This window comes from Armigeres subalbatus, chromosome 1 (genome assembly GCF_024139115.2).
Source record: "Armigeres subalbatus isolate Guangzhou_Male chromosome 1, GZ_Asu_2, whole genome shotgun sequence".
Lineage (NCBI taxonomy): Eukaryota > Metazoa > Arthropoda > Insecta > Diptera > Culicidae > Armigeres > Armigeres subalbatus.
Window position 1 is genome coordinate 232,663,313 of NC_085139.1, and position 12,736 is coordinate 232,676,048.

General features: G+C 40.3%; 1 protein-coding gene across 9 annotated transcripts in view; it reads left to right on the plus strand.

The window, feature by feature from the left end:
- Positions 1 to 755: 755 nt before the first annotated feature.
- The window catches only part of LOC134205861 (neuroglian), a 160,754-nt gene continuing 148,773 nt past the window's right edge, over positions 756 to 12,736 (plus strand). For 7 of the 9 annotated variants that reach the window (XR_009978211.1, XR_009978214.1, XR_009978215.1 and 4 more), the window contains exons 1-2: positions 756 to 905; positions 1,516 to 1,795. The gene's annotated coding sequence lies outside the window, so the exon portion shown is untranslated. Of the gene's footprint in view, positions 906 to 925; positions 1,103 to 1,515; positions 1,796 to 12,736 lie in introns of those variants that run through there. The other 2 variants (XR_009978213.1, XR_009978212.1) reach the window with 2 other exon arrangements.

A 12,736-nucleotide genomic window follows, 5' to 3' on the forward strand; every position in this document is an offset into this window, starting at 1 on the left:
GCCCACCCAAAATTGAGGTCGTCTGGACAAGGTGGCATTACTGGAAAAGAGAGGGAGCTGTGTGTCTTGTTATTAGTACACAGAAAAAAGTTCCGTGGTAATAACTACTATTTTGTAGACTACGCTCTGTTTTTAAAACTACTATGAAATTTCGGTAAATTTTCATGGTTTCAGAGAAATTCACCACTGTTTCAGTACATGTGACAACATTCCGCATGGGCCACAGTTGATTTTTAATGCGCGCATGGTAAAATTAAGCGGGTTTGTTATCTGCTGAAAATCGTCGGTGCATATTAGTGTCTGTTCAAATATTACGTAACGCAATAGGGGGTGGGGGGTTGTTTTATTTTTGTTACGATTTGTTACGCAAAATATAGGGGGTGGGGGTCAGGCCCTTATTAAAATAACCCTCGGAATGGTAGTTTAGACTGCAATATTTTTTTGCGTGTAGTCTTCGATTTTAGTACTTATTTAAAATTCAAGAAAATATTGGTTATGTTCAGGGAAGTCAAGCCGCCTCAACAGTCGCCCAATGTTCTGTCAACCTCGCGAGTCGCGACGCACGAAGTATACTCCCACATGTTTCACGCACACACCCTGCCTGCCGTCTTCGCACTACGAAGTTTACCGTTTGCCGCTTGGTTCGCACCCACACACCCATACTTCGGGCAAAACAAAACCGTTCCAAGCACCTACACAAACCTGAATGGGAATATAAACTTCGTATCCGTACACGGTTTTCCACGCGCCAGCTCTCGGACCAGCGTGAATGTGTTGAGAAAACGACTGTGCAAGTTGCGTTCTTGCCCTGGACAGTTCGTCGTGTTCATTCATTCGCTAGTGAAAAGTATGGCCGAACGTACGTCGTCGTAGCGCCGTTCCGTCGTCGTGTTGAAGCAAGAAAGGTGGTAGCTGGTTTTGAGTTTTACTTTTTGCAACTTTTCCACGGTGTTGAATGTGAAATTTTTACTGCAAAGTGGCAGACTGGTTCCTTTTCAGTTCAGTTTAGTGTTTTTCTCGACGGGAATCCCCCGAAACGGACCCCAAAAGTGTGAATATCCAAAGCTTAGTTTCGGAGGCGCCGCACCCAGAAAGAAGACTGGTTGGAGCTTTTCTTGTGTGATAGTGTGGTGAAGCAGCAGCCCCCAATAGAAGAAAGACCTTCCAATCGGCGGAATTTCGATTGGTGGTAGAGGCCCCCCCTGCAGCAACGGGTGGAGAAAACTGAATAACGGGTCTCCAGCGAGACCGGAGCGCTGACTGTGCCGCAGTGTTGTTCTTAACAACCACCAGATGGGAATTCCTCAGTGAAGCCTTGAGTGCTGCAGCGAACCGTCAAAACTGTGTCAATATTTTCGTTTTTCATCTTTGTTTTTCCAGTGCTTGGAAAATTTGTTTTGTTTCAAAATTGATATTCTCCGAGGTGTCTGTTTCAACACTTTTCCTTCTTGTTTGAAAAGAGTTCGAAACTGATTGTTCTTGTATTTAAATATAATTCTTCGGTGTTAATTTTAGTGTGATGACATCATTTTGACCCCCGCCCGAGCTAAATAGTGTCCATAGCGCGAAGTGAAGTGCGTGTGTGAGTGAGCAGCGGTGGAGCAGCGAGATTTGGTTGGTGAAGCGTGGGGGGAAACAAACAACCGAAGCGAAGAAGTAACCGACGAGGAAAAAAGTGTGCATTTTCATCGATTTTATTTTACTGTAGAGGTAGAATCGGTCCGGAACTGCTTGCTGCCGGTTTGGAGAATCCGGAAGTAGACCGGAAGATAGTTCGTCGGGTTAATCCATACACGTAAGTAAATTTCTACCGAGATCCTTTGTGGTGGGTAACATTTTTTCACCTTCAAACAAAATCGATTTTTTTCTCGATTCATGGGTTTGGGTCTTTTTGGAACGGAGTGCGGAACAGCGGAAGAGGATAGATTTTCACGGACTGGTGTCGTGTTCAAAAGTTTTACGAACACGTCTTGGAGTCAATTGGCACAGGCAGAAAGCTAATTTCGCCCAAAACGTTCGCTTTTGAAAGGGTTTGATTGATGGCAAATTATGAACAAAATAAAATTCAGCACTATTTTGATGGCTGTTACTAGCACGCAACGCAAAGTTGTGTGATTTAAAGTTTCCCTGTCCTTTATTGAAAAAAAAATACAATAATAATAATAATTAGTACATTCAAAGTTAATTGCCTATATGCCGGGTATTAAGCCACCCGGAGTGGAAATTAATTACTATGTCTGATACTCGGGGCGCCCTCTTTAGCCGTGCGGTAAGACGCGCGGCTACTAAGCAAGACCATGCTGAGGGTGGTTGGGTTCGATTCCCGATGCCGGTCTAGGCAATTTTCGGATTGGAAATTGTCTCGACTTCCCTGGGCATAAAAGTATCATCGTGTTAGCCTCATGATATACGAATGCAAAAATGGTAACTTGGCTTAGAAAACCTCGCAGTTAATAACTGTTGAAGTGCTTAATGAACACTAAGCTGCAAGGCGGCTCTGTCCCAGTGTGGGAATGTAATGCCAATAAGAAGAAGAAGTCTGATACTCGATTATGCATATGTACAACATGTGATAGATTTAGTTCGGAAAAGGTATTGGAGGGTAACCGCCCCTTCGGTGGGCTTTGTGGGCTTGTGACCTTCAGCTCCACACCTCCGAAAATCCGACTCCGATCAGGACCTTTGCCTTTGTTCGAAGAGGTATTTAAAAAAAATCAGCCGCTACACGAAAACACCCACCCAATCAAAAACCCAGGCCAATGAGCTTTTCAGCACCCCGCAAACCTTCAGAATGTCAGCATAGCTCTTACCATCAGCCTTGACGATGGTTGCTTCGCCTCTGTCCTTCCTGCCATGACCATTAGGCTGATGCCATACTGGGAGAGAAGAGAAGCGATTAGAAGAGTTGAGAGGTAAGCGAAGCGTCCGCGTGAAAGCTACCTCAATGAGCGATATATGGAAATCGCTTATACCTGTCATAGTGGAAGCGATGAGAAGAGGCGAGAAGCGGTTGCCAAAGAGGCGAAGCAGTTCGTAGAGTGCTTTGCCGCGCGAGATCGCTTCTGTATGTTTGTTGATTTGAGTTTACCCTCGTTCGCAGTTGTGTAAAATGGCTGTGGGTGAAAAGTATTGCGGGAAAGGAAAGCAACATTGTTTATTTTGTTAATTTGGTTAATGAAAACATTAAAATATGTATGGTTCTAGCTACATGTGTATGAGTATTTCATAGTAGCGGTACTCATTAAAATTGGGAATATTCTGGTGCAGTCCATACATTTAGAAACACTTTGAAACAAAACACACGTATTTTGATGTTACCACAGACAAATGGATGTTGAACTTTTTTTTTTTTCATGTCGTTCTCGTATTTAGGATTAGTTTCAAATGATAAATTTTTCACGCATCTGTAATGCGCGTTTGAATCGAATGAAATTGTTGTGTTCAATCGCTTTGATATTTGATTTTACACTGGAGTCGGTTTTTACGCGGGAGATACGTACCGTGTATTTTGAAAAGCCCTTCAACTTCAACGAAAATCGGGTTTGCGCAATTTTAGCTTATGTCCGCGTATTAAAATTTCGGGAACAATCCGATAGATAAGGAAATTGTTGTCCCAATTTTTTGCCGGCCATTGGTGGGAAATGGTTTCCCTTTTTTCTGCGGATTTTTGGGATTTGCGTTTGTTTACGCCGTTTTTCAAAAAGGTTGCCGAGACAAAACGATTTTTGTGGAAGTTGTTTTCATGATGTTCGTATCTCCCGAGAAATCAACTTCAGTGTAGAGAAATGTTGTAAGAAGAACGTCCATAAATTACATAACGCTTGAAGGGGGAGGGGTGTTGTCGGCGAAGTGTGAGGATCCATGCAAAATTTTCCCATTTTTTACACCAAAAGGGGGGGGGGTGTGTTGAAAATTTCCCGTACGTAATTAATGGATCTTCCATAGGAGCAAACGTAAAATAGGAATAAAACAAGGCCCGAAAAGATTTACCATAGCTACGCCCTACGTCTGTTTGTATGTGGTGATAATCTATCGCTCACATCATAAATTCGGTTTTTAATTGCGACATTCTATAAATCTCCCCAACACTTTTCTCTTTGTGCTAAATATGCTTGGAGAAGCAAAATATTCATCATCTGAGGAAATCCATTTTTTCACACTTGTATTTGTTGCGAGATCAACACTCTGAAAAACGTTTTCAGTATGTCATACCTCGCTTTGATTGCCGCTTCACTTCGCTTTGCTTATCACCAACCTCTTCGCTTCGCTTCTCTTCGCTCCCAGTATGTCATCAGCCTTAGAAGGTATGCCCTTTCCTCTACCGGCACTCCCCTTCTTGGCCATTGGTGGATTCGCATCCTCTGCCGCTTTTCGCTCCTTCTTCGGCTTTTTGGGGTTCACAACTTCCCTATAGAGCAGGCCTTTCTCCCGGCGAACTTCGGTAGGCCTCGTAGAAGAAAAAACTGGTTTCCGTCTTTCCTACCCATCCTTCTCTGACGGATCTTAGTAGCCTTCCTCTTGTGCAATACCGGCTTGGCGCAAGCTCCCTTCAGGTTGGTCGCCATACTGACCTTACTTAGCTTTGGAGTTGCTTCAGTGACAGCCATGCGTCTGCGGAGTTCTGCAGTCTGGCTCTCTGCCAGCTGCTTTTCTTCAGTAAGGACTCGAATCTTCGAATCTGCTTCCTTCCTGGCCTCCACCGCTTGGCACACTGCCAACTCTTTCTCCTCGGTAAGTTGGCGGGACTTTTGTTCCGCCTCCTTACTTGCCTGCAGCAAGGACTTCCAATCTTGCTTTGCCTCTACAACCATGTTGCAGAGGCTCAACACGGAATTCTTAAAGTGCTTGCTGTACTTCCCGCCGTTGTCCAGAAAGCACATGATTACGTCCATTTCCTGGCCTCCGCTCTTCTTGTGACTGGTCATAACTTCTGTGGTCATGGTAACTTCGTCCATCTTGATCTCGATGGGCGGCTCCTCCGACCTGCCACGCACTTCTGTATAATATTATCGAGTTACTCGACGACCACCCACATCCCGGGTAGTGGTCTAAATATTGTACCCAAATCGGAAAGTAGTTTAGATTATAGACACTGTAGGTTCTACAGACGAGCTAAGGCGAAGACGAGGGTAGCCAAACGAACTCTCAACTAGAGATGCACCGAATATTCGGTCAGCCGAATATTCGGGCCGAATAATGGTAAAATTTTCATTTTGCCGAATATTCGTTTCACCGAATATTAAATCGCGATATTCGGCCGAATAAGCCGAATAATGCCGAATATGTTAAATAAATTCAAAATCTACAAAAAAATAGTTTACTGGTTACTGAAACAAATGTTTGAATATTCTACTGTGATATTTTTGTAATGTCATCCCTCACAAAGTGAAGCTTAAAAAAATAAGACCCCAGCTCCACTACACAATTTGTGAATTAATTTTAAATTCTTTGAATTATTTCAACGTGGATTCAAAGTGTTGCACCTTCGAACATGTTGGGATCAAATTTTCATGGTTATAAAAAAAAATGTTTTTTTATCTTCCGGTCTCTACTGGCAAATACATGAAAAATTCATAGTGAAATTCAGTCGAGAGCAAGTGATAACTATAGATAGTAGAATCTATAGATGAGCGAAAGCATGGGTGAGTCGATTTTTTTGCCCGTGCTGACGCGCATATGACGTCACAGCCCTTAACGCTTTCATTGATATCGTGACGTCATGCTCGTTTGGAGACACGTTTGACAGTTCGTTTGGAGACAGAGGATATATCTTCGCTCATCTATATATTCCACTATCTATAGTGATAACACTACTCAGGTATACAAAAATATACTTTAAAATGTTAATGAATCTGGCATTTAAGTCGTTTTTATTGATTATGGGTTTTTAAAACCTATTATATCATCCGACATCTTTTTGCTCTTACTCTTTAAATCGGCTTTCCCGATAAGACAAGCACAAATATAATTATTGTCGACTTTTTGGCTTGGTCGCAAACATATTCTGGAATTACGTGAAGCGTTCCAAATAAAGTAATTGCCGACATTTGATTTGCAGTCGTCTCAAAACCTATTTAGCTTTGGTCTAGCTTTGACAAGTCTTAATGTCCCACATCCTATTTTCATTTTATATGAATCGTTATGTTTTAGAAATAAAACGTTCTTCTCTTCGAAAACAATTAGTAGTCTATCAAAAGAAATCCTACGTTTGATTTCTTAGGAGGTAAACATATTTATTTCCTTGTAGAATAAACCTACTGAAATTGGTATCAATTGAGCATGAGTGATTTTTCGGCCGAATAAAGACAGATTATTCGGCCGAATAGGGGAAGATTATTCGGCCGAATATTCGTTTCGCCGAATAACTAAAATTGAAATATTCGGTATTCGGCCGAACACCGAATACCACTATCCGGTGCATCTCTACTCTCAACTAGTGTGGCTAAACGAGCATGACGCCACGATTGCAATCCAAGCAATGAAGCGTGTGACGTCAAATTCGCATAGTACACTCCTCACTTCTCACATCTCATATTTTTATCTAATTTTTTCACATTTTACACCTCACTTCTCACTTTTCATTTCTCGTCTCTTACTTCTCACTTCGCGATTCTCACTTCTCACTTCTCAACTTTTCGCTTCTCACCTCTCACATCACACATCACACACCTCACTTCTCCCTTCTAACTTCTCTCTTGTCCCTTCTCACTTCTCACATCTCACAAATTGCTTTTTATTTCTCACTCTTCACTTCTCATAACTCACTTCTCTCCATTCACTTCTTGGCTTCCACTTATCACTTCTCGTTTCTCACTTCTCACATCTTACATCTCACTTCTCGTATCAAATGTCTCACTTCTCACTTCTAAATCTCACTTCTCACTTGTAGCTTCTCATTTCTCGGCTCTCACTTATAACTTCTCACTTTTCACATATTACATTTTTATCTCATTTCTCACTTCTCACTATTCACTTCTCACCTCTCACTTTGCACTTCTCGCTCCTCAATTCTCACTTCTTACTTCCCACTCCCCACTTCTATCTTCTAACTTCACCCTTCTTGCCTTCTCTTCTCACATCTTACTACTTTTCATTTCTCGCTCCTCACTTCTCCCATCTCACTTCTCACAACCCAGTTCTCTCCATTCAATTCTGGCTTCTTACTTCTTACTTCTCGCTTCTCACTTCTCACATCTTACTTCTCGTATTGAATTTCTCACTTCTCATTTGTCGCCTCCAACCTATTTCTCGGCTCTCACTTCTCGTTTCTCGTTTCTCACTTCTCACATCTTACACCTCACTTCTCGTATCGAATTTCTCACTTCTAAATCTCACTTCTCACTTATAGTTTCTCATTTCTCGGCTCTCACTTATCACTTCTCGTTTCTCACTTCTCATTTTTCAAATCTCACATATTTATCTCATTTCTCACTTCACACTATTCACTTCTCGCCTCTCACTTCTGACTTCCCACGTCTCACTTTTCACTTCTCGCTTCTAACTTCTCACTTCCAGTTTCTCATTTCTGCCTTCCCACTTCTCTCTTCTTACATCTTACATATTACTTCTCACTTCTCCTATCTCACTGATTTCCCACATCTCACTTCTCACTGTTTATTTCTCACTTTTCACTTTTCAAAAATTACTTTTCACTTTCCACATTTTACTTCTAACTATTCGCATATCATTCCTTACTTCTCACTTCGCACATCTCACTTTTCACTTCTCGCTACCGTTTTCTTACTTGTCATTTCTCCCTTCCTATTTCTCACTTCGCACATCTCACTTTTCACTTCTTCCTTCTCCCTTCTCATTTTTTGCTTCCCGGGTCACACCACTCGTTTCTTACTTCTCAGTTCTTACTTCTCACTATTCACTTCTTACTCCTCACTTCTCACTTTACACTACTTACTTCACACTTCTTACTTCTCATTTTTCACTACGTACTTCCTAATTCTCTCTTCTCGCCTCTCACTTTTTCTATCTTAAATCTCACTTATCGTATCTAATCTCTCATTTGTCACTTTTCACTTTCCTCTTTTCACTTACCGCTTCTCGCTTCTCAGTTTCCCTTCTCACATCTCACATGTTTATCTCATTACTCACTTCTCACATTCACTTATCGGCTCTCACTTGTCACTTCTCGCTCTCTCACTTCACTCTCCTCACTTCTCCCTTTTTGCTTCTCACAACTCACAAATTATTTCATTTGTCACTTTTCATTTCTCACATATCACTTTTTAATTCTCACTGGTCACGTCCCACATCTCACTATTCACTTCTCGCTTCTCACTTATTACTTCTCACTTCTCCCTTCTTGCTACTCACTTCTCACATCTCAGATATTACACCTTTTTTCTCATTTCTCACTTCTCACTTCTCATTCGGCCTTACGGCTGTGGCCAAATGACCTTCGGGGCTGACGGCCTTCGCTCTAATGACCCAGTATCGTACCTTCATTAAATACTCCAAGTGTTTTCCCTTGAAAAGGACATAGAATATTTTTTAAAAACCGCATGAAATTCGAAATTCGCGTAAAAAACGACTTTTGCAAAAATCGATAAAAAATCAACTTTTTACAATTTTAAAGTGATTTCAAGACTCTTTCGAAAAATCGCGTAAAAAATTAAAACCGCGTAAATCCCAAAAATCGCGTAAAAAAGTCGCGTAAAAAGCGACCCGCGTAAGAAGAGACTCCAGTGTAAACAAACTCCAGGAGGTTTTGGAAAATGAAAACATCTCGGGTACTTATTCAAAAGGACGTATGTGATTTTGTAAACAAAGATTCAAACGTCGATTTGTACGATCTGATGGCACTCCCACGCATATCAACACCATTAACAGGTAGCCGAAGCCTCCCTCTATCTGTCTATGGTGATGGTTTGCGTGGGAGGGCAATCAGATCGGACAAAACGACGTCTGAATCTTTATTTACAAAATCACATACGTCCTTTTGAATAAGTACCCGAGACATTAGCCGTTTCTAGAACAACATTAGAAAATATCGTGAGATGATTTCTGTACAAGGTTTCACCACAAGCTTTGAAAAGGATTTGGGTACTAACAGTGGTGCTGGTGTAAATAAGACAAATAAGACAAATCAAGACAAAATGTTCAAAACGACTTATCTGCTTTTGTAAACAAAGATTCAAACGACGATTTGACGAGTCTGGTTGCTTTCCCACGCAAACCAACACCATTAAGGGGCCGTCCAGAAACCACGTGGTCATATTTTCGAAGATTTTCAACACCCCCCCCCTTCCTCCATGTGGCTTATCGTGGTCATTTGGCAGAACCCCCCCCCCCCCTACCCCCTATGACCACGTGGTTTTTCAAAAACCAAAAAATTAAAAAAAAAAACTTATATAACTAAAACATATGGTTAACCCGATCAATTTTGAAGATGGACAAAAACAGGAATTTCAACTGATTCAAAATCAAACTAAACCCAGCATGGAAATTATAAATTTTCATGAATTCTTACATTTTGATGATGTTATCATGTTGTAATCTGTATCAGGTATTAGGATATCTAGAACTCGCACACCTTCGATGCATCAGGATACAAAAAAATGTGGACTCGCGAATATGTTATAAAAATTTCAATAAAAATTTCTAATGGCTTAGAAACTTTTTAAATTATCCCTATATTTTTTATTTTTTTGGAATTAAATGCTAGTTTTCATTTTATATCTACAGTCTCTAATATCTTTGGGTTCCTTTTGGTATTCTAGAATTTATTGTTATATTTTGGTATTTAACCCTTTCAGGACGATTTTTTTTACATGGATTTAACGTACATAGGGTTACTGCTCCTGGACTTCATCTCATAGCTCCGATATTGGTCTCACGAAAAACAAAGCAATGAAAAGGTATTTTGTTTGTTTATTATTTTTGTGATTTTTTTCAGCAGTGAGCATGCATGTTAGCAAAAAGAAGCGACGAAATTGGTGCGGAATTTCTTTGTTTCGCTATGAGATGAATATATGTACAGTGAGATGGAAAACGGAACAGTTCCCCTATTTAGGGTTTTTCACTCGATCTTGCCAAAACTAGTATAGTAAGAACTGAAAAGTCGTATTTTTTTCGGGTGTCATAGGCCAAACTGCTCTGAAGTACATATCCTTGAAAGTATCAAAAATCATGCCAAGAAACAAAATGTCCTAAGTTGAGAATATATCCACAAATATCTTTGTAATCATGAGACATGATATTACGGAGTTTTGAAACGACCCGATCAACCAAGTTCTGAACGATGTATCCGTTAAGCGTATGCGATAACACATTTTTTCCTAACGAAACGAAACGAAATTTAAAATGTCTATGTTGATTCAGATCGAAACGAAACGAAATATAGATTTACTTTCGAGACTTCGAAACGATACGAAATCAAGGTTCATTTATTTCGAAATTTTTCGAAACGAAACGAAATTTTAATTTTTTTTCCGCTGAATTTTTATTAAAATGGTTTTACGCAATTCTGGTTTCACTTTTTCGAAGTCAAATAACTATTTTTATAGTTATAATAACAGAAGAGGCAGTCTGTGATAAATCGCCGCATTCTCGCCGCATTTAACATTGGCGATGAGGCAATACCCCAGCATTTGTGCCGCTTTCAAAGGAATTCATCGTGGAGCGTGTGCTCCTGAACCTGATCAATTTTATATCAGCAAGTAGGGTTTCTTACCCCATTCCCGGCCTAACATGCGTACGACTGCATTATTTTATTGATATTTATGACAGGAAGCAACTTTTCCTGAACTTTGTGGGCTGTATAATACTGCAATGGGGTTCATTTCTGCTTAAAAAATAGCTATTCGTGCTAAATATCATTCAAAAAAGCTTTTATTTGATTTAAATTAACGAGGTGCAGCACTCATTTCAGTCATAGCGATTCCCATTCCGGCATACAAAAAATCAATTCCCGGCCTAAGCAAAACTTCACTCAATCTCTCAACATTTTATTCTCATTCTCTCTCGGGACGGTAGAAAATGCGACGTAAACAAAAATATGCACGTTACACGACAACAAGATGCCAGATGGAATTATTCATAATCATTTTTATTTGGTTGAGAAGATATATTTACTCATCCAAATTTCTTCCAAATACTTAAAAACAATATTTTTTTCACCTTTTGAAATCGAGAGAATTATAAATAACATGATAGCGTCAACGTATTAGACAGTTTTCCTATTAACGATAAAGGATCATTTTCATACTCCTGGCCTTTTGGCAGCACGGTGCGGCTAGAAATTCTTAGGCCGAGGTGATTTTTTGTTCGGTTTGAGGATACATTCTAAAATGTATTCTAATAAGTTTAAATAAGTTCTAGTGAAACGATCAAATAGGAAGAATTGAAGTGCGTTTGTTTAGAATTATTGTGTGGTGATTAACAGCGTCAAGCTATGGTTGTATCGAGCACTGTGACGACTTTCAGGTAGGTGTTTATTTGATGATACTGTTTTGTAAAAGTGAAAGAATCACTCCGGCTCAGTGGTGTGGCAACGGAGAGCGAAATTTTGAAATCTACATTTTTATTTTCTACAATTGGATCAATTAGAAGTAAAACTTGTATTGTGCAAGATGAATGGGAGACTTTTTAAAAATTATCAATCATAAACCTACGGCTTCCAAACAGTATAAATCATTAGTTTTCTGTGCAGTGAGCCGGGAACCGGGTCCTTAGGCCCAAGTAGTGATTTACCCTACATAAAAATATAGAAATTGTGGGATTTTTCATATACGGATTCAAATTTCGTTTAAAACCCTAGTTCACTTAAGGTTATGTACATTAATATGCTGAAGCATACTTCATATTTAGAGGTGTGTGCCGCCGCGGCCGACTGTTTTTGGCACGCTGCCTCCGCCGACATTTTTGCATCGGCGCGTTACTGTTTGAAATTTGTCATGCCGGTGGTCTATATTTTTCCACACCGATTCAAAATTGAAGAAATCCGCAGAGTTTTCCGTGGAAAATCCGGAGACTCAATGAAATACCAACAATATCTTTAAAAATTCCATACAATTTTTCGTTGAAATTTCGAAAATCCCACCATGAAAAGTAAGATAAACTTCGAGTGTAAATTTCAAAGGATTTCCTGTTGAAATCCAAAAAAAATATCGTTGAAATAGATTTTTTGAACGGAAAAGAGTCGTTTGCAGATAGCCATTTTATCGAATACAAGAATACCCAAGGGAGGAGAATAAAGGCTCCCCCAAGCCTAAGCGATTTCATTGCGGAGACGGTCACAACTAGTCACCGCGATTCTATCGTTGGGTCGCTGCATCCAATATTCTGTTTACGCTTCCATACCAACGGAGACAGAATCGCTGTCGCCAAGCGATAAAATCGCGTCACGACTGTCGCGTCGGGTGTGTTTGGGGGAACCTTGAAGCGCTTATGTGACTGTTATTGTTCAAACATGGTCTAAAAAACATGAAAAAAAAATGATCAGAACACATCGCGATAGGGGGCGCTCCTTAGCCTAGCGGTAAGACGCACGGGTACAAAGTAAGACCATGCTGAGGGTGGCTGGGTTCGATTCCCGGTGGAAATTGTCTTGATTTCCCTGGGCATAAAAGTATCATCGTGTTAGCCTAATGATATACAAATGCAAAAATGGTACCTTGGCTTAGAAACCTCGGAGTTGATAACTGTGGAAGTGCTGAATGAACACTAAGCTGCGAGGCGTCAATGTCCAGTGGGGGATGTGATGCCAATAAGAAGAAGAAAA